We start from the raw sequence: 24,280 nt of genomic DNA, 5'->3' as shown, positions 1-24,280 counted from the left end.
TGAATTGGAACGAAATCGCTAATTCGTAAGACCATTTTACAATTTTGACCCCAGTTAGAAACAGACTCTAATGTGTAAAATTTCGATTGTCCATATCTCAGAAACTATAAGAGATAATGCAATTTGGCAATCGGCAACGTAATTAGCATGCCGAATATTACTTAGAATGTGAATTGGAGCGAAATCGCTAACTCATAAGACCATTTTACAATTCTGGCCCAAGTTAGAAGCAGAGCCAATATTGTCAGATGTCGATAGTCCATATCTCGGAAACTATAAGAGATAGTGCAATTTGGCAATCGGCAACGTAATTAGCATGCCGAATATTACTTGGAATGTGAATAGGAACGAAATCGCTAATTCGTAAGACCATTTTACAATTCTGGCCCAAGTTAGAAGCAGAGCCTATATTGTTAGATGTCGATAGTCCATATCTCGGAAACTATAAGAGATAATGCAATTTGGCAATCGGCAGCGTAAATAGCATGCCGAATATTACTTGGAATGTGAATTGGAGCGAAATCGCTAATTCATAAGACCATTTTACAATTCTGGCCCAAGTTAGAAGCTGAACCAATATTGTTAGATGTCGATAGTCCATATCTCGGAAACTATAGGAGATAATGCAATTTGGCAATCGGCAGCGTAATTAGCATGCCGAATATTACTTGGAATGTGAATTGGAACGAAATCGCTAATTCGTAAGACCATTTTACAATTTTGACCCCAGTTAGAAACAGACTCTAAGGTGTAAAATTTCGATAGTCCATATCTCGGAAACTATAAGAGATAATGCAATTTGGCAATCGGCAACGTAATTAGCATGCCGAATATTACTTGGAATGTGAATTGGAGCGAAATCGCTAATTCATAAGACCATTTTACAATTCTGGCCCAAGTTAGAAGCAGAGCCAATATTGTCAGATGTCGATAGTCCATATCTCGGAAACTATAAGAGATAATGCAATTTGGCAATCGGCAACGTAATTAGCATTCCGAATATTACTTGGAATGTGAATTGGAACGAAATCGCTAATTCGTAAGACCATATTACAATTCTGGCCCAAGTTAGAAGCAGAGCCTATATTGTTAGATGTCGATAGTCCATATCTCGGAAACTATAAGAGATAATGCAATTTGGCAATCGGCAGCGTAAATAGCATGCCGAATATTACTTGGAATGTGAATTGGAACGAAATCGCTAATTCGTAAGACCATTTTACAATTTTGACCCCAGTTAGAAACAGACTCTAAGGTGTAAAATTTCGATTGTCCATATCTCGGAAACAATAAGAGATAATGCAATTTGGCAATCGGCAGCGTAATTAGCATGCCGAATATTACTTGGAATGTGAATTGGAACGAAATCGCTAATTCATAAGACCATTTTACAACTCTGGCCCAAGTTAGAAGCAGAGCCAATATTGTCAGATGTCGATAGTCCATATCTCGGAAACTATAAGAGATAATGCAATTTGGCAATCGGCAGCGTAAATAGCATGCCGAATATTACTTGGAATGTGAATTGGAACGAAATCGCTAATTCGTAAGACCATTTTACAATTTTGACCCCAGTTAGAAACAGACTTTAAGGTGTAAAATTTCGATTGTCCATATCTCGGAAACTATAAGAGATAATGCAATTTGGCAATCGGCAGCGTTATTAGCATGCCGAATATTACTTGGAATGTGAATTGGAACGAAATCGCTAATTCATAAGACCATTTTACAATTCTGGCCCAAGTTAGAAGCAGAGTCTATATTGTTAGATGTCGATAGTCCATATCTCGGAAACTATAAGAGATAATGCAATTTGGCAATCGGCAACGTAATTAGCAAGCCGAATATTACTTGGAATGTGAATTGGAACGAAATCGCTAATTCATAAGACCATTTTACAATTTTGACCCCAGTTAGAAACAGACTCTAAGGTGTAGAATTTCGATTGTCCATATCTCGGAAACTATAAGAGATAATGCAATTTGGCAATCGGCAACGTAATTAGCATGCCGAATATTACTTAGAATGTGAATTGGAGCGAAATCGCTAACTCATAAGACCATTTTACAATTCTGGCCCAAGTTAGAAGCAGAGCCAATATTGTTAGATGTCGATAGTCCATATCTCGGAAACTATAAGAGATAATGCAATTTGGCAATCGGCAGCGTAATTAGCATGCCGAATATTACTTGGAATGTGAATTGGAGCGAAATCGCTAATTCATAAGACCATTTTACAATTCTGGCCCAAGTTAGAAGCAGGGCCAATATTGTTAGATGTCGATAGTCCATATCTCGGAAACTATAAGAGATAATGCAATTTGGCAATCGGCAGCGTAATTAGCATGAAGAATATTACTTGGAATGTGAATTGGAACGAAATCGCTAATTCGTAAGACCATTTTACAATTTTGACCCCAGTTAGAAACAGACTCTAATGTGTAAAATTTCGATTGTCCATATCTCAGAAACTATAAGAGATAATGCAATTTGGCAATCGGCAACGTAATTAGCATGCCGAATATTACTTAGAATGTGAATTGGAGCGAAATCGCTAACTCATAAGACCATTTTACAATTCTGGCCCAAGTTAGAAGCAGAGCCAATATTGTCAGATGTCGATAGTCCATATCTCGGAAACTATAAGAGATAGTGCAATTTGGCAATCGGCAACGTAATTAGCATGCCGAATATTACTTGGAATGTGAATAGGAACGAAATCGCTAATTCGTAAGACCATTTTACAATTCTGGCCCAAGTTAGAAGCAGAGCCTATATTGTTAGATGTCGATAGTCCATATCTCGGAAACTATAAGAGATAATGCAATTTGGCAATCGGCAGCGTAAATAGCATGCCGAATATTACTTGGAATGTGAATTGGAGCGAAATCGCTAATTCATAAGACCATTTTACAATTCTGGCCCAAGTTAGAAGCAGAGCCTATATTGTTAGATGTCGATAGTCCATATCTCGGAAACTATAAGAGATAATGCAATTTGGCAATCGGCAGCGTAATTAGCATGCCGAATATTACTTGGAATGTGAATTGGAGCGAAATCGCTAATTCATAAGACCATTTTACAATTCTGGCCCAAGTTAGAAGCAGAGCCAATATTGTCAGATGTCGATAGTCCATATCTCGGAAACTATAAGAGATAGTGCAATTTGGCAATCGGCAACGTAATTAGCATGCCGAATATTACTTGGAATGTGAATAGGAACGAAATCGCTAATTCGTAAGACCATTTTACAATTCTGGCCCAAGTTAGAAGCAGAGCCTATATTGTTAGATGTCGATAGTCCATATCTCGGAAACTATAAGAGATAATGCAATTTGGCAATCGGCAGCGTAAATAGCATGCCGAATATTACTTGGAATGTGAATTGGAACGAAATCGCTAATTCGTAAGACCATTTTACAATTTTGACCCCAGTTAGAAACAGACTCTAAGGTGTAAAATTTCGATTGTCCATATCTCGGAAACTATAAGAGATGATGCAATTTGGCAATCGGCAGCGTAATTAGCATGCCGAAATATTACTTGGAATGTGAATTGGAGCGAAATCGCTAATTCATAAGACCATTTTACAATTCTGGCCCAAATTAGAAGCAGAGCCTATATTGTTAGATGTCGATAGTCCATATCTCGGAAACTATAAGAGATAATGCAATTTGGCAATCGGCAGCGTAAATAGCATGCCGAATATTACTTGGAATGTGAATTGGAACGAAATCGCTAATTCGTAAGACCATTTTACAATTTTGACCCCAGTTAGAAACAGACTCCAAGGTGTAAAATTTCGATTGTCCATATCTCGGAAACTATAAGAGATAATGCAATTTGGCAATCGGCAGCGTAATTAGCATGCCCAATATTACTTGGAATGTGAATTGGAACGAAATCGCTAATTCATAAGACCATTTTACAATTCTGGCAAAAGTTAGAAGCAGAGCCAATATTTTCAGATGTCGATAGTCCATATCTCGGAAACTATAAGAGATAATGCAATTTGACAATCGGCAACGTAATTAGCATGCCGAGTATTACTTGGAATGTGAATTGGAACGAAATCGCTAATTCGTAAGACCATTTTACAATTCTGGCCCAAGTTAGAAGCAGAGCCAATATTTTCAGATGTCGATAGTCCATATCTCGGAAACTATAAGAGATAATGCAATTTGGCAATCGGCAACGTAATTAGCATGCCGAATATTACTTGGAATGTGAATTGGAACGAAATCGCTAATTCGTAAGACCATTTTACAATTCTGGCCCAAGTTAGAAGCAGAGCCAATATTTTCAGATGTCGATAGTCCATATCTCGGAAACTATAAGAGATAATGCAATTTGGCAATCGGCAACGTAATTAGCATGCCGAGTATTACTTGGAATGTGAATTGGAACGAAATCGTTAATTCGTAAGACCATTTTACAATTTTGACCCCAGTTAGAAACAGACTCTAAGGTGTAAAATTTCGATTGTCCATATCTCGGAAACTATAAGAGATAATGCAATTTGGCAATCGGCAACGTAATTAGCATGCCGAATATTACTTAGAATGTGAATTGGAGCGAAATCGCTAACTCATAAGACCATTTTACAATTCTGGCCCAAGTTAGAAGCAGAGCCAATATTGTTAGATGTCGATAGTCCATATCTCGGAAACTATAAGAGATAATGCAATTTGGCAATCGGCAGCGTAATTAGCATGCCGAATATTACTTGGAATGTGAATTGGAGCGAAATCGCTAATTCATAAGACCATTTTACAATTCTGGCCCAAGTTAGAAGCAGGGCCAATATTGTTAGATGTCGATAGTCCATATCTCGGAAACTATAAGAGATAATGCAATTTGGCAATCGGCAGCGTAATTAGCATGAAGAATATTACTTGGAATGTGAATTGGAACGAAATCGCTAATTCGTAAGACCATTTTACAATTTTGACCCCAGTTAGAAACAGACTCTAATGTGTAAAATTTCGATTGTCCATATCTCAGAAACTATAAGAGATAATGCAATTTGGCAATCGGCAACGTAATTAGCATGCCGAATATTACTTAGAATGTGAATTGGAGCGAAATCGCTAACTCATAAGACCATTTTACAATTCTGGCCCAAGTTAGAAGCAGAGCCAATATTGTTAGATGTCGATAGTCCATATCTCGGAAACTATAAGAGATAATGCAATTTGGCAATCGGCAGCGTAATTAGCATGCCGAATATTACTTGGAATGTGAATTGGAGCGAAATCGCTAATTCATAAGACCATTTTACAATTCTGGCCCAAGTTAGAAGCAGAGCCAATATTGTCAGATGTCGATAGTCCATATCTCGGAAACTATAAGAGATAGTGCAATTTGGCAATCGGCAACGTAATTAGCATGCCGAATATTACTTGGAATGTGAATAGGAACGAAATCGCTAATTCGTAAGACCATTTTACATTTCTGGCCCAAGTTAGAAGCAGAGCCTATATTGTTAGATGTCGATAGTCCATATCTCGGAAACTATAAGAGATAATGCAATTTGGCAATCGGCAGCGTAAATAGCATGCCGAATATTACTTGGAATGTGAATTGGAACGAAATCGCTAATTCGTAAGACCATTTTACAATTTTGACCCCAGTTAGAAACAGACTCTAAGGTGTAAAATTTCGATTGTCCATATCTCGGAAACTATAAGAGATAATGCAATTTGGCAATCGGCAGCGTAATTAGCATGCCAAAATATTACTTGGAATGTGAATTGGAGCGAAATCGCTAATTCATAAGACCATTTTACAATTCTGGCCCAAGTTAGAAGCAGAGCCTATATTGTTAGATGTCGATAGTCCATATCTCGGAAACTATAAGAGATAACGCAATTTGGCAATCGGCAGCGTAAGTAGCATGCCGAATATTACTTGGAATGTGAATTGGAACGAAATCGCTAATTCGTAAGACCATTTTACAATTTTGACCCCAGTTAGAAACAGACTCTAAGGTGTAAAATTTCGATTGTCCATATCTCAGAAACTATAAGAGATAATGCAATTTGGCAATCGGCAGCGTAATTAGCATGCCCAATATTACTTGGAATGTGAATTGGAACGAAATCGCTAATTCATAAGACCATTTTACAATTCTGGCCCAAGTTAGAAGCAGAGCCAATATTGTCAGATGTCGATAGTCCATATCTCGGAAACTATAAGAGATAATGCAATTTGGCAATCGGCAACGTAATTAGCATGCCGAATATTACTTGGAATGTGAATTGGAACGAAATCGTTAATTCGTAAGACCATTTTACAATTCTGGCCCAAGTTAGAAGCAGAGCCAATTTTGTTAGATGTCGATAGTCCATATCTCGGAAACTATAAGAGATAATGCAATTTGGCAATCGGCAGCGTAATTAGCATGCCGAATATTACTTTGAATGTGAATTGGAACGAAATCGCTAATTCGTAAGACCATTTTACAATTTTGACCCCAGTTAGAAACAGACTCTAAGGTGTAAAATTTCGATTGTCCATATCTCGGAAACTATAAGAGATAATGCAATTTGGCAATCGGCAACGTAATTAGGATGCCGAATATTACTTAGAATGTGAATTGGATCGAAATCGCTAATTCATAAGACCATTTTACAATTCTGGCCCAAGTTAGAAGCAGAGCCAATATTGTCAGATGTCGATAGTCCATATCTCGGAAACTATAAGAGATAGTGCAATTTGGCAATCGGCAACGTAATTAGCATGCCGAATATTACTTGGAATGTGAATAGGAACGAAATCGCTAATTCGTAAGACCATTTTACAATTCTGGCCCAAGTTAGAAGCAGAGCCTATATTGTTAGATGTCGATAGTCCATATCTCGGAAACTATAAGAGATAATGCAATTTGGCAATCGGCAGCGTAAATAGCATGCCGAATATTACTTGGAATGTGAATTGGAACGAAATCGCTAATTCGTAAGACCATTTTACAATTTTGACCCCAGTTAGAAACAGACTCTAAGGTGTAAAATTTCGATTGTCCATATCTCGGAAACTATAAGAGATAATGCAATTTGGCAATCGGCAGCGTAATTAGCATGCCGAAATATTACTTGGAATGTGAATTGGAGCGAAATCGCTAATTCATAAGACCATTTTACAATTCTGGCCCAAATTAGAAGCAGAGCCTATATTGTTAGATGTCGATAGTCCATATCTCGGAAACTATAAGAGATAGTGCAATTTGGCAATCGGCAACGTAATTAGCATGCCGAATATTACTTGGAATGTGAATAGGAACGAAATCGCTAATTCGTAAGACCATTTTACATTTCTGGCCCAAGTTAGAAGCAGAGCCTATATTGTTAGATGTCGATAGTCCATATCTCGGAAACTATAAGAGATAATGCAATTTGGCAATCGGCAGCGTAAATAGCATGCCGAATATTACTTGGAATGTGAATTGGAACGAAATCGCTAATTCATAAGACCATTTTACAATTCTGGCAAAAGTTAGAAGCAGAGCCAATATTTTCAGATGTCGATAGTCCATATCTCGGAAACTATAAGAGATAATGCAATTTGACAATCGGCAACGTAATTAGCATGCCGAGTATTACTTGGAATGTGAATTGGAACGAAATCGCTAATTCGTAAGACCATTTTACAATTCTGGCCCAAGTTAGAAGCAGAGCCAATATTTTCAGATGTCGATAGTCCATATCTCGGAAACTATAAGAGATAATGCAATTTGGCAATCGGCAACGTAATTAGCATGCCGAATATTACTTGGAATGTGAATTGGAACGAAATCGCTAATTCGTAAGACCATTTTACAATTCTGGCCCAAGTTAGAAGCAGAGCCAATATTTTCAGATGTCGATAGTCCATATCTCGGAAACTATAAGAGATAATGCAATTTGGCAATCGGCAACGTAATTAGCATGCCGAGTATTACTTGGAATGTGAATTGGAACGAAATCGTTAATTCGTAAGACCATTTTACAATTTTGACCCCAGTTAGAAACAGACTCTAAGGTGTAAAATTTCGATTGTCCATATCTCGGAAACTATAAGAGATAATGCAATTTGGCAATCGGCAACGTAATTAGCATGCCGAATATTACTTAGAATGTGAATTGGAGCGAAATCGCTAACTCATAAGACCATTTTACAATTCTGGCCCAAGTTAGAAGCAGAGCCAATATTGTTAGATGTCGATAGTCCATATCTCGGAAACTATAAGAGATAATGCAATTTGGCAATCGGCAGCGTAATTAGCATGCCGAATATTACTTGGAATGTGAATTGGAGCGAAATCGCTAATTCATAAGACCATTTTACAATTCTGGCCCAAGTTAGAAGCAGGGCCAATATTGTTAGATGTCGATAGTCCATATCTCGGAAACTATAAGAGATAATGCAATTTGGCAATCGGCAGCGTAATTAGCATGAAGAATATTACTTGGAATGTGAATTGGAACGAAATCGCTAATTCGTAAGACCATTTTACAATTTTGACCCCAGTTAGAAACAGACTCTAATGTGTAAAATTTCGATTGTCCATATCTCAGAAACTATAAGAGATAATGCAATTTGGCAATCGGCAACGTAATTAGCATGCCGAATATTACTTAGAATGTGAATTGGAGCGAAATCGCTAACTCATAAGACCATTTTACAATTCTGGCCCAAGTTAGAAGCAGAGCCAATATTGTTAGATGTCGATAGTCCATATCTCGGAAACTATAAGAGATAATGCAATTTGGCAATCGGCAGCGTAATTAGCATGCCGAATATTACTTGGAATGTGAATTGGAGCGAAATCGCTAATTCATAAGACCATTTTACAATTCTGGCCCAAGTTAGAAGCAGAGCCAATATTGTCAGATGTCGATAGTCCATATCTCGGAAACTATAAGAGATAGTGCAATTTGGCAATCGGCAACGTAATTAGCATGCCGAATATTACTTGGAATGTGAATAGGAACGAAATCGCTAATTCGTAAGACCATTTTACATTTCTGGCCCAAGTTAGAAGCAGAGCCTATATTGTTAGATGTCGATAGTCCATATCTCGGAAACTATAAGAGATAATGCAATTTGGCAATCGGCAGCGTAAATAGCATGCCGAATATTACTTGGAATGTGAATTGGAACGAAATCGCTAATTCGTAAGACCATTTTACAATTTTGACCCCAGTTAGAAACAGACTCTAAGGTGTAAAATTTCGATTGTCCATATCTCGGAAACTATAAGAGATAATGCAATTTGGCAATCGGCAGCGTAATTAGCATGCCAAAATATTACTTGGAATGTGAATTGGAGCGAAATCGCTAATTCATAAGACCATTTTACAATTCTGGCCCAAGTTAGAAGCAGAGCCTATATTGTTAGATGTCGATAGTCCATATCTCGGAAACTATAAGAGATAACGCAATTTGGCAATCGGCAGCGTAAGTAGCATGCCGAATATTACTTGGAATGTGAATTGGAACGAAATCGCTAATTCGTAAGACCATTTTACAATTTTGACCCCAGTTAGAAACAGACTCTAAGGTGTAAAATTTCGATTGTCCATATCTCAGAAACTATAAGAGATAATGCAATTTGGCAATCGGCAGCGTAATTAGCATGCCCAATATTACTTGGAATGTGAATTGGAACGAAATCGCTAATTCATAAGACCATTTTACAATTCTGGCCCAAGTTAGAAGCAGAGCCAATATTGTCAGATGTCGATAGTCCATATCTCGGAAACTATAAGAGATAATGCAATTTGGCAATCGGCAACGTAATTAGCATGCCGAATATTACTTGGAATGTGAATTGGAACGAAATCGTTAATTCGTAAGACCATTTTACAATTCTGGCCCAAGTTAGAAGCAGAGCCAATTTTGTTAGATGTCGATAGTCCATATCTCGGAAACTATAAGAGATAATGCAATTTGGCAATCGGCAGCGTAATTAGCATGCCGAATATTACTTTGAATGTGAATTGGAACGAAATCGCTAATTCGTAAGACCATTTTACAATTTTGACCCCAGTTAGAAACAGACTCTAAGGTGTAAAATTTCGATTGTCCATATCTCGGAAACTATAAGAGATAATGCAATTTGGCAATCGGCAACGTAATTAGGATGCCGAATATTACTTAGAATGTGAATTGGATCGAAATCGCTAATTCATAAGACCATTTTACAATTCTGGCCCAAGTTAGAAGCAGAGCCAATATTGTTAGATGTCGATAGTCCATATCTCGGAAACTATAAGAGATAATGCAATTTGGCAATCGGCAGCGTAAATAGCATGCCGAATATTACTTGGAATGTGAATTGGAACGAAATCGCTAATTCGTAAGACCATTTTACAATTTTGACCCCAGTTAGAAACAGACTCTAAGGTGTAAAATTTCGATTGTCCATATCTCGGAAACTATAAGAGATAATGCAATTTGGCAATCGGCAACGTAATTAGGATGCCGAATATTACTTAGAATGTGAATTGGATCGAAATCGCTAATTCGTAAGACCATTTTACAATTCTGGCCCAAGTTAGAAGCAGAGCCAATTTTGTTAGATGTCGATAGTCCATATCTCGGAAACTATAAGAGATAATGCAATTTGGCAATCGGCAGCGTAATTAGCATGCCGAATATTACTTTGAATGTGAATTGGAACGAAATCGCTAATTCGTAAGACCATTTTACAATTTTGACCCCAGTTAGAAACAGACTCTAAGGTGTAAAATTTCGATTGTCCATATCTCGGAAACTATAAGAGATAATGCAATTTGGCAATCGGCAGCGTAATTAGCATGCCGAAATATTACTTGGAATGTGAATTGGAGCGAAATCGCTAATTCATAAGACCATTTTACAATTCTGGCCCAAGTTAGAAGCAGAGCCTATATTGTTAGATGTCGATAGTCCATATCTCGGAAACTATAAGAGATAATGCAATTTGGCAATCGGCAGCGTAAATAGCATGCCGAATATTACTTGGAATGTGAATTGGAACGAAATCGCTAATTCGTAAGACCATTTTACAATTTTGACCCCAGTTAGAAACAGACTCCAAGGTGTAAAATTTCGATTGTCCATATCTCGGAAACTATAAGAGATAATGCAATTTGGCAATCGGCAGCGTAATTAGCATGCCCAATATTACTTGGAATGTGAATTGGAACGAAATCGCTAATTCATAAGACCATTTTACAATTCTGGCAAAAGTTAGAAGCAGAGCCAATATTTTCAGATGTCGATAGTCCATATCTCGGAAACTATAAGAGATAATGCAATTTGACAATCGGCAACGTAATTAGCATGCCGAGTATTACTTGGAATGTGAATTGGAACGAAATCGCTAATTCGTAAGACCATTTTACAATTCTGGCCCAAGTTAGAAGCAGAGCCAATATTTTCAGATGTCGATAGTCCATATCTCGGAAACTATAAGAGATAATACAATTTGGCAATCGGCAACGTAATTAGCATGCCGAATATTACTTGGAATGTGAATTGGAACGAAATCGCTAATTCGTAAGACCATTTTACAATTCTGGCCCAAGTTAGAAGCAGAGCCAATATTTTCAGATGTCGATAGTCCATATCTCGGAAACTATAAGAGATAATGCAATTTGACAATCGGCAACGTAATTAGCATGCCGAGTATTACTTGGAATGTGAATTGGAACGAAATCGTTAATTCGTAAGACCATTTTACAATTTTGACCCCAGTTAGAAACAGACTCTAAGGTGTAAAATTTCGATTGTCCATATCTCGGAAACTATAAGAGATAATGCAATTTGGCAATCGGCAACGTAATTAGCATGCCGAATATTACTTAGAATGTGAATTGGAGCGAAATCGCTAACTCATAAGACCATTTTACAATTCTGGCCCAAGTTAGAAGCAGAGCCAATATTGTTAGATGTCGATAGTCCATATCTCGGAAACTATAAGAGATAATGCAATTTGGCAATCGGCAGCGTAATTAGCATGCCGAATATTACTTGGAATGTGAATTGGAGCGAAATCGCTAATTCATAAGACCATTTTACAATTCTGGCCCAAGTTAGAAGCAGGGCCAATATTGTTAGATGTCGATAGTCCATATCTCGGAAACTATAAGAGATAATGCAATTTGGCAATCGGCAGCGTAATTAGCATGAAGAATATTACTTGGAATGTGAATTGGAACGAAATCGCTAATTCGTAAGACCATTTTACAATTTTGACCCCAGTTAGAAACAGACTCTAATGTGTAAAATTTCGATTGTCCATATCTCAGAAACTATAAGAGATAATGCAATTTGGCAATCGGCAACGTAATTAGCATGCCGAATATTACTTAGAATGTGAATTGGAGCGAAATCGCTAACTCATAAGACCATTTTACAATTCTGGCCCAAGTTAGAAGCAGAGCCAATATTGTTAGATGTCGATAGTCCATATCTCGGAAACTATAAGAGATAATGCAATTTGGCAATCGGCAGCGTAATTAGCATGCCGAATATTACTTGGAATGTGAATTGGAGCGAAATCGCTAATTCATAAGACCATTTTACAATTCTGGCCCAAGTTAGAAGCAGAGCCAATATTGTCAGATGTCGATAGTCCATATCTCGGAAACTATAAGAGATAGTGCAATTTGGCAATCGGCAACGTAATTAGCATGCCGAATATTACTTGGAATGTGAATAGGAACGAAATCGCTAATTCGTAAGACCATTTTACATTTCTGGCCCAAGTTAGAAGCAGAGCCTATATTGTTAGATGTCGATAGTCCATATCTCGGAAACTATAAGAGATAATGCAATTTGGCAATCGGCAGCGTAAATAGCATGCCGAATATTACTTGGAATGTGAATTGGAACGAAATCGCTAATTCGTAAGACCATTTTACAATTTTGACCCCAGTTAGAAACAGACTCTAAGGTGTAAAATTTCGATTGTCCATATCTCGGAAACTATAAGAGATAATGCAATTTGGCAATCGGCAGCGTAATTAGCATGCCAAAATATTACTTGGAATGTGAATTGGAGCGAAATCGCTAATTCATAAGACCATTTTACAATTCTGGCCCAAGTTAGAAGCAGAGCCTATATTGTTAGATGTCGATAGTCCATATCTCGGAAACTATAAGAGATAACGCAATTTGGCAATCGGCAGCGTAAGTAGCATGCCGAATATTACTTGGAATGTGAATTGGAACGAAATCGCTAATTCGTAAGACCATTTTACAATTTTGACCCCAGTTAGAAACAGACTCTAAGGTGTAAAATTTCGATTGTCCATATCTCAGAAACTATAATAGATAATGCAATTTGGCAATCGGCAGCGTAATTAGCATGCCCAATATTACTTGGAATGTGAATTGGAACGAAATCGCTAATTCATAAGACCATTTTACAATTCTGGCCCAAGTTAGAAGCAGAGCCAATATTTTCAGATGTCGATAGTCCATATCTCGGAAACTATAAGAGACAATGCAATTTGGCAATCGGCAACGTAATTTGCATGCCGAGTATTACTTGGAATGTGAATTGGAACGAAATCGCTAATTCGTAAGACCATTTTACAATTTTGACCCCAGTTAGAAACAGACTCTAAGGTGTAAAATTTCGATTGTCCATATCTCGGAAACTATAAGAGATAATGCAATTTGGCAATCGGCAACGTAATTAGCATGCCGAATATTACTTAGAATGTGAATTGGAGCGAAATCGCTGACTCATAAGACCATTTTACAATTCTGGCCCAAGTTAGAAGCAGAGCCAATATTGTTAGATGTCGATAGTCCATATCTCGGAAACTATAAGAGATAATGCAATTTGGCAATCGGCAGCGTAATTAGCATGCCGAATATTACTTGGAATGTGAATTGGAGCGAAATCGCTAATTCATAAGACCATTTTACAATTCTGGCCCAAGTTAGAAGCAGAGCCAATATTGTTAGATGTCGATAGTCCATATCTCGGAAACTATAAGAGATAATGCAATTTGGCAATCGGCAACGTAATTAGCATGCCGAATATTACTTGGAATGTGAATTGGAGCGAAATCGCTAATTCATAAGACCATTTTACAATTCTGGCCCAAGTTAGAAGCAGAGCCAATATTGTCAGATGTCGATAGTCCATATCTCGGAAACTATAAGAGATAATGCAATTTGGCAATCGGCAGCGTAATTAGCATGCCGAATATTACTTGGAATGTGAATTGGAACGAAATCGCTAATTCACAAGACCATTTTACAATTCTGGCCCAAGTTAGAAGCAGAGCCAATATTGTCAGATGTCGATAGTCCATATCTCGGAAACTATAAGAGATAATGCAATTTGGCAATCGGCAACGTAATTAGAATGCCGAATATTACTTGGAATGTGAATTGGAACGAAATCGTTAATTCGTAAGACCATTTTACAATTCTGGCCCAAGTTAGAAGCAGAGCCAATTTTGTTAGATGTCGATAGTCCATACCTCGGAAACTATAAGAGATAATGCAATTTGGCAATCGGCAGCGTAATTAGCATGCCGAATATTACTTGGAATGTGAATTGGAACGAAATCGCTAATTCGTAAGACCATTTTACAATTCTGGCCCCAGTTAGAAACAGACTCTAAGGTGTAAAATTTCGATAGTCCATATCTCGGAAACTATAAGAGATAATGCAATTTGGCAATCGGCAACGTAATTAGCATGCCGAATATTACTTGGAATGTGAATTGGAGCGAAATCGCTAATTCATAAGGCCATTTTACAATTCTGGCCCAAGTTAGAAGCAGAGCCAATATTGTCAGATGTCGATAGTCCATATCTCGGAAACTCTAAGAGATAATGCAATTTGGCAATCGGCAGCGTAATTAGCATGCCGAATATTACTTGGAAAGTGAATTGGAACGAAATCGCTAATTCATCAGACCATTTTACAATTCTGGCCCAAGTTAGAAGCAGAGCCAATATTGTCAGATGTCGATAGTCCATATCTCGGAAACTCTAAGAGATAATGCAATTTGGCAATCGGCAGCGTAATTAGCATGCCGAATATTACTCGGAATGTGAATTGGAACGAAATCGCTAATTCGTAAGACCATTTTACAATTTTGACCCCAGTTAGAAACAGACTCTAAGGTGTAAAATTTCGATAGTCCATATCTCGGAAACTATAAGAGATAATGCAATTTTGCAATCGGCAACGTAATTAGCATGCCGAATATTACTTAGAATGTGAATTGGAGCGAAATCGCTAACTCATAAGACCATTTTACAATTCTGGCCCAAGTTAGAAGCAGAGCCAATATTGTTAGATGTCGATAGTCCATATCTCGGAAACTATAAGAGATAATGCAATTTGGCAATCGGCAGCGTAATTAGCATGCCGAATATTACTTGGAATGTGAATTGGAACGAAATCGCTAATTCGTAAGACCATTTTACAATTCTGGCCCAAGTTAGAAGCAGAGCCTATATTGTTAGATGTCGATAGTCCATATCTCGGAAACTATAAGAGATAATGCAATTTGGCAATCGGCAGCGTAAATAGCATGCCGAATATTACTTGGAATGTGAATTGGAACGAAATCGCTAATTCGTAAGACCATTTTACAATTTTGACCCCAGTTAGAAACAGACTCTAAGGTGTAAAATTTCGATTGTCCATATCTCGGAAACTATAAGAGATAATGCAATTTGGCAATCGGCAGCGTAATTAGCATGCCCAATATTACTTGGAATGTGAATTGGAACGAAATCGTTAATTCGTAAGACCATTTTACAATTCTGGCCCAAGTTAGAAGCAGAGCCAATATTGTCAGATGTCGATAGTCCATATCTCGGAAACTATAAGAGATAATGCAATTTGGCAATCGGCAACGTAATTAGCATGCCGAATATTACTTGAAATGTGAATTGGAACGAAATCGTTAATTCGTAAGACCATTTTACAATTCTGGCCCAAGTTAGAAGCAGAGCCAATATTGTCAGATGTCGATAGTCCATATCTCGGAAACTATAAGAGATAATGCAATTTGGCAATCGGCAACGTAATTAGCATGCCGAATATTACTTGGAATGTGAATTGGAACGAAATCGCTAATTCGTAAGACCATTTTACAATTCTGGCCCAAGTTAGAAGCAGAGCCTATATTGTTAGATGTCGATAGTCCATATCTCGGAAACTATAAGAGATAATGCAATTTGGCAATCGGCAACGTAATTAGCATGCCGAATATTACTTGGAATGTGAATTGGAACGAAATCGCTAATTCGTAAGACCATTTTACAATTTTGACCCCAGTTAGGAAAAAACTCTAAGGTGTAAAATTTCGATTGTCCATATCTCGGAAACTATAAGAGATAATGCAATTTGGCAATCGGCAGCGTTATTAGCATGCCGAATATTACTTGGAATGTGAATTGGAACGAAATCGCTAATTCATAAGACCATTTTACAATTCTGGCCCAAGTTAGAAGCAGAGTCTATATTGTTAGATGTCGATAGTCCATATCTCGGAGACTATAAGAGATAATGCAATTTGGCAATCGGCAACGTAATTAGCATGCCGAATATTACTTGGAATGTGAATTGGAACGAAATCGCTAATTCGTAAGACCATTTTACAATTTTGACCCCAGTTAGAAACAGACTCTAAGGTGTAAAATTTCGATAGTCCATATCTCGGAAACTATAAGAGATAATGCAATTTGGCAATCGGCAGCGTTATTAGCATGCCGAATATTACTTGGAATGTGAATTGGAACGAAATCGCTAATTCATAAGACCATTTTACAATTCTGGCCCAAGTTAGAAGCAGAGTCTATATTGTTAGATGTCGATAGTCCATATCTCGGAAACTATAAGAGATAATAGAATTTGGCAATCGGCAACGTAATTAGCATGCCGAATATTACTTGGAATGTGAATTGGAACGAAATCGCTAATTCGTAAGACCATTTTACAATTTTGACCCCAGTTAGGAACAAACTCTAAGGTGTAAAATTTCGATAGTCCATATCTCGGAAACTATAAGAGATAATGCAATTTGGCAATCGGCAACGTAATTAGCATGCCGAATATTACTTAGAATGTGAATTGGAGCGAAATCGCTAACTCATAAGACCATTTTACAATTCTGGCCCAAGTTAGAAGCAGAGCCAATATTGTTAGATGTCGATAGTCCATATCTCGGAAACTATAAGAGATAATGCAATTTGGCAATCGGCAGCGTAATTAGCATGCCGAATATTACTTGGAATGTGAATTGGAGCGAAATCGCTAATTCATAAGACCATTTTACAATTCTGGCCCAAGTTAGAAGCAGAGCCAATATTGTTAGATGTCGATAGTCCATATCTCGGAAACTATAAGAGATAATGCAATTTGGCAATCGGCAGCGTAATTAGCATGCCGAATATTACTCGGAATGTGAATTGGAACGAAATCGCTAATTCGTAAGACCATTTTACAATTTTGACCCCAGTTAGAAACAGACTCTAAGGTGTAAAATTTCGATAGTCCATATCTCGGAAACTATAAGAGATAATGCAATTTTGCAATCGGCAACGTAATTAGCATGCCGAATATTACTTAGAATGTGAATTGGAGCGAAATCGCTAACTCATAAGACCATTTTACAATTCTGGCCCAAGTTAGAAGCAGAGCCAATATTGTTAGATGTCGATAGTCCATATCTCGGAAACTATAAGAGATAATGCAATTTGGCAATCGGCAGCGTAATTAGCATGCCGAATATTACTTGGAATGTGAATTGGAGCGAAATCGCTAATTCATAAGACCATTTTACAATTCTGGCCCAAGTTAGAAGCAGAGCCAATATTGTCAGATGTCGATAGTCCATATCTCGGAAACTATAAGAGATAATGCAATTTGGCAATCGGCAGCGTAATTAGCATGCCGAATATTACTTGGAATGTGAATTGGAACGAAATCGCTAATTCATAAGACCATTTTACAATTCTGGCCCAAGTTAGAAGCAGAGCCAATATTGTCAGATGTCGATAGTCCATATCTCGGAAACTATAAGAGATAATGCAATTTGGCAATCGGCAACGTAATTAGAATGCCGAATATTACTTGGAATGTGAATTGGAACGAAATCGTTAATTCGTAAGACCATTTTACAATTCTGGCCCAAGTTAGAAGCAGAGCCAATTTTGTTAGATGTCGATAGTCCATACCTCGGAAACTATAAGAGATAATGCAATTTGGCAATCGGCAGCGTAATTAGCATGCCGAATATTACTTGGAATGTGAATTGGAACGAAATCGCTAATTCGTAAGACCATTTTACAATTCTGGCCCCAGTTAGAAACAGACTCTAAGGTGTAAAATTTCGATAGTCCATATCTCGGAAACTATAAGAGATAATGCAATTTGGCAATCGGCAACGTAATTAGCATGCCGAATATTACTTGGAATGTGAATTGGAGCGAAATCGCTAATTCATAAGGCCATTTTACAATTCTGGCCCAAGATAGAAGCAGAGCCAATATTGTCAGATGTCGATAGTCCATATCTCGGAAACTCTAAGAGATAATGCAATTTGGCAATCGGCAGCGTAATTAGCATGCCGAATATTACTTGGAAAGTGAATTGGAACGAAATCGCTAATTCATCAGACCATTTTACAATTCTGGCCCAAGTTAGAAGCAGAGCCAATATTGTCAGATGTCGATAGTCCATATCTCGGAAACTCTAAGAGATAATGCAATTTGGCAATCGGCAGCGTAATTAGCATGCCGAATATTACTCGGAATGTGAATTGGAACGAAATCGCTAATTCGTAAGACCATTTTACAATTTTGACCCCAGTTAGAAACAGACTCTAAGGTGTAAAATTTCGATAGTCCATATCTCGGAAACTATAAGAGATAATGCAATTTTGCAATCGGCAACGTAATTAGCATGCCGAATATTACTTAGAATGTGAATTGGAGCGAAATCGCTAACTCATAAGACCATTTTACAATTCTGGCCCAAGTTAGAAGCAGAGCCAATATTGTTAGATGTCGATAGTCCATATCTCGGAAACTATAAGAGATAATGCAATTTGGCAATCGGCAGCGTAATTAGCATGCCGAATATTACTTGGAATGTGAATTGGAGCGAAATCGCTAATTCATAAGACCATTTTACAATTCTGGCCCAAGTTAGAAGCAGAGCCAATATTGTCAGATGTCGATAGTCCATATCTCGGAAACTATAAGAGATAGTGCAATTTGGCAATCGGCAACGTAATTAGCATGCCGAATATTACTTGGAATGTGAATTGGAACGAAATCGCTAATTCGTAAGACCATTTTACAATTCTGGCCCAAGTTAGAAGCAGAGCCTATATTGTTAGATGTCGATAGTCCATATCTCGGAAACTATAAGAGATAATGCAATTTGGCAATCGGCAGCGTAAATAGCATGCCGAATATTACTTGGAATGTGAATTGGAACGAAATCGCTAATTCGTAAGACCATTTTACAATTTTGACCCCAGTTAGAAACAGACTCTAAGGTGTAAAATTTCGATTGTCCATATCTCGGAAACTATAAGAGATAATGCAATTTGGCAATCGGCAGCGTAATTAGCATGCCCAATATTACTTGGAATGTGAATTGGAACGAAATCGTTAATTCGTAAGACCATTTTACAATTCTGGCCCAAGTTAGAAGCAGAGCCAATATTGTCAGATGTCGATAGTCCATATCTCGGAAACTATAAGAGATAATGCAATTTGGCAATCGGCAACGTAATTAGCATGCCGAATATTACTTGAAATGTGAATTGGAACGAAATCGTTAATTCGTAAGACCATTTTACAATTCTGGCCCAAGTTAGAAGCAGAGCCAATATTGTCAGATGTCGATAGTCCATATCTCGGAAACTATAAGAGATAATGCAATTTGGCAATCGGCAACGTAATTAGCATGCCGAATATTACTTGGAATGTGAATTGGAACGAAATCGCTAATTCGTAAGACCATTTTACAATTCTGGCCCAAGTTAGAAGCAGAGCCTATATTGTTAGATGTCGATAGTCCATATCTCGGAAACTATAAGAGATAATGCAATTTGGCAATCGGCAACGTAATTAGCATGCCGAATATTACTTGGAATGTGAATTGGAACGAAATCGCTAATTCGTAAGACCATTTTACAATTTTGACCCCAGTTAGGAACAAACTCTAAGGTGTAAAATTTCGATTGTCCATATCTCGGAAACTATAAGAGATAATGCAATTTGGCAATCGGCAGCGTTATTAGCATGCCGAATATTACTTGGAATGTGAATTGGAACGAAATCGCTAATTCATAAGACCATTTTACAATTCTGGCCCAAGTTAGAAGCAGAGTCTATATTGTTAGATGTCGATAGTCCATATCTCGGAGACTATAAGAGATAATGCAATTTGGCAATCGGCAACGTAATTAGCATGCCGAATATTACTTGGAATGTGAATTGGAACGAAATCGCTAATTCGTAAGACCATTTTACAATTTTGACCCCAGTTAGAAACAGACTCTAAGGTGTAAAATTTCGATAGTCCATATCTCGGAAACTATAAGAGATAATGCAATTTGGCAATCGGCAGCGTTATTAGCATGCCGAATATTACTTGGAATGTGAATTGGAACGAAATCGCTAATTCATAAGACCATTTTACAATTCTGGCCCAAGTTAGAAGCAGAGTCTATATTGTTAGATGTCGATAGTCCATATCTCGGAAACTATAAGAGATAATAGAATTTGGCAATCGGCAACGTAATTAGCATGCCGAATATTACTTGGAATGTGAATTGGAACGAAATCGCTAATTCGTAAGACCATTTTACAATTTTGACCCCAGTTAGGAACAAACTCTAAGGTGTAAAATTTCGATAGTCCATATCTCGGAAACTATAAGAGATAATGCAATTTGGCAATCGGCAACGTAATTAGCATGCCGAATATTACTTAGAATGTGAATTGGAGCGAAATCGCTAACTCATAAGACCATTTTACAATTCTGGCCCAAGTTAGAAGCAGAGCCAATATTGTTAGATGTCGATAGTCCATATCTCGGAAACTATAAGAGATAATGCAATTTGGCAATCGGCAGCGTAATTAGCATGCCGAATATTACTTGGAATGTGAATTGGAGCGAAATCGCTAATTCATAAGACCATTTTACAATTCTGGCCCAAGTTAGAAGCAGAGCCAATATTGTTAGATGTCGATAGTCCATATCTCGGAAACTATAAGAGATAATGCAATTTGGCAATCGGCAGCGTAATTAGCATGCCGAATATTACTCGGAATGTGAATTGGAACGAAATCGCTAATTCGTAAGACCATTTTACAATTTTGACCCCAGTTAGAAACAGACTCTAAGGTGTAAAATTTCGATAGTCCATATCTCGGAAACTATAAGAGATAATGCAATTTTGCAATCGGCAACGTAATTAGCATGCCGAATATTACTTAGAATGTGAATTGGAGCGAAATCGCTAACTCATAAGACCATTTTACAATTCTGGCCCAAGTTAGAAGCAGAGCCAATATTGTTAGATGTCGATAGTCCATATCTCGGAAACTATAAGAGATAATGCAATTTGGCAATCGGCAGCGTAATTAGCATGCCGAATATTACTTGGAATGTGAATTGGAGCGAAATCGCTAATTCATAAGACCATTTTACAATTCTGGCCCAAGTTAGAAGCAGAGCCAATATTGTCAGATGTCGATAGTCCATATCTCGGAAACTATAAGAGATAGTGCAATTTGGCAATCGGCAACGTAATTAGCATGCCGAATATTACTTGGAATGTGAATTGGAACGAAATCGCTAATTCGTAAGACCATTTTACAATTCTGGCCCAAGTTAGAAGCAGAGCCTATATTGTTATATGTCGATAGTCCATATCTCGGAAACTATAAGAGATAATGCAATTTGGCAATCGGCAGCGTAAATAGCATGCCGAATATTACTTGGAATGTGAATTGGAACGAAATCGCTAATTCGTAAGACCATTTTACAATTTTGACCCCAGTTAGAAACAGACTCTAAGGTGTAAAATTTCGATTGTCCATATCTCGGAAACTATAAGAGATAATGCAATTTGGCAATCGGCAGCGTAATTAGCATGCCCAATATTACTTGGAATGTGAATTGGAACGAAATCGCTAATTCATAAGACCATTTTACAATTCTGGCAAAAGTTAGAAGCAGAGCCAATATTGTCAGATGTCGATAGTCCATATCTCGGAAACTATAAGAGATAATGCAATTTGGCAATCGGCAACGTAATTAGCATGCCGAATATTACTTGGAATGTGAATTGGAACGAAATCGCTAATTCGTAAGACCATTTTACAATTCTGGCCCAAGTTAGAAGCAGAGCCTATATTGTTAGATGTCGATAGTCCATATCTCGGAAACTATAAGAGATAACGCAATTTGGCAATCGGCAGCGTAAGTAGCATGCCGAATATTACTTGGAATGTGAATTGGAACGAAATCGCTAATTCGTAAGACCATTTTACAATTTTGACCCCAGTTAGAAACAGACTCTAATGTGTAAAATTTCGATTGTCCATATCTCGGGAACTATAAGAGATAATGCAATTTGGCAATCGGCAACGTAATTAGCATGCCGAATATTACTTAGAATGTGAATTGGAGCGAAATCGCTAATTCATAAGACCATTTTACAATTCTGGCCCAAGTTAGAAGCAGAGCCAATATTTTCAGATGTCGATAGTCCATATCTCGGAAACTATAAGAGATAATGCAATTTGACAATCGGCAACGTAATTAGCATGCCGAGTATTACTTGGAATGTGAATTGGAACGAAATCGTTAATTCGTAAGACCATTTTACAATTTTGACCCCAGTTAGAAACAGACTCTAAGGTGTAAAATTTCGATTGTCCATATCTCGGAAACTATAAGAGATAATGCAATTTGGCAATCGGCAACGTAATTAGCATGCCGAATATTACTTAGAATGTGAATTGGAGCGAAATCGCTAACTCATAAGACCATTTTACAATTCTGGCCCAAGTTAGAAGCAGGGCCAATATTGTTAGATGTCGATAGTCCATATCTCGGAAACTATAAGAGATAATGCAATTTGGCAATCGGCAGCGTAATTAGCATGAAGAATATTACTTGGAATGTGAATTGGAACGAAATCGCTAATTCGTAAGACCATTTTACAATTTTGACCCCAGTTAGAAACAGACTCTAATGTGTAAAATTTCGATTGTCCATATCTCGGGAACTATAAGAGATAATGCAATTTGGCAATCGGCAACGTAATTAGCATGCCGAATATTACTTAGAATGTGAATTGGAGCGAAATCGCTAACTCATAAGACCATTTTACAATTCTGGCCCAAGTTAGAAGCAGAGCCATTATTGTTAGATGTCGATAGTCCATATCTCGGAAACTATAAGAGATAATGCAATTTGGCAATCGGCAGCGTAATTAGCATGCCGAATATTACTTGGAATGTGAATTGGAGCGAAATCGCTAATTCATAAGACCATTTTACAATTCTGGCCCAAGTTAGAAGCAGAGCCAATATTGTTAGATGTCGATAGTCCATATCTCGGAAACTATAAGAGATAATGCAATTTGGCAATCGGCAGCGTAATTAGCATGCCGAATATTACTCGGAATGTGAATTGGAACGAAATCGCCAATTCGTAAGACCATTTTACAATTTTGACCCCAGTTAGAAACAGACTCTAAGGTGTAAAATTTCGATAGTCCATATCTCGGAAACTATAAGAGATAATGCAATTTTGCAATCGGCAACGTAATTAGCATGCCGAATATTACTTAGAATGTGAATTGGAGCGAAATCGCTAACTCATAAGACCATTTTACAATTCTGGCCCAAGTTAGAAGCAGAGCCAATATTGTTAGATGTCGATAGTCCATATCTCGGAAACTATAAGAGATAATGCAATTTGGCAATCGGCAGCGTAATTAGCATGCCGAATATTACTTGGAATGTGAATTGGAGCGAAATCGCTAATTCATAAGACCATTTTACAATTCTGGCCCAAGTTAGAAGCAGAGCCAATATTGTCAGATGTCGATAGTCCATATCTCGGAAACTATAAGAGATAGTGCAATTTGGCAATCGGCAACGTAATTAGCATGCCGAATATTACTTGGAATGTGAATTGGAACGAAATCGCTAATTCGTAAAACCATTTTACAATTCTGGCCCAAGTTAGAAGCAGAGCCTATATTGTTAGATGTCGATAGTCCATATCTCGGAAACTA

Source organism: Rhynchophorus ferrugineus, unplaced genomic scaffold, assembly GCF_030347505.1.
Source record: "Rhynchophorus ferrugineus isolate W39M unplaced genomic scaffold, kcgeb_rfMv2 rfM3, whole genome shotgun sequence".
In the NCBI taxonomy this organism is placed as follows: Eukaryota; Metazoa; Arthropoda; class Insecta; order Coleoptera; family Curculionidae; genus Rhynchophorus; species Rhynchophorus ferrugineus.
Note: the sequence above shows the minus strand (reverse complement) of the source record.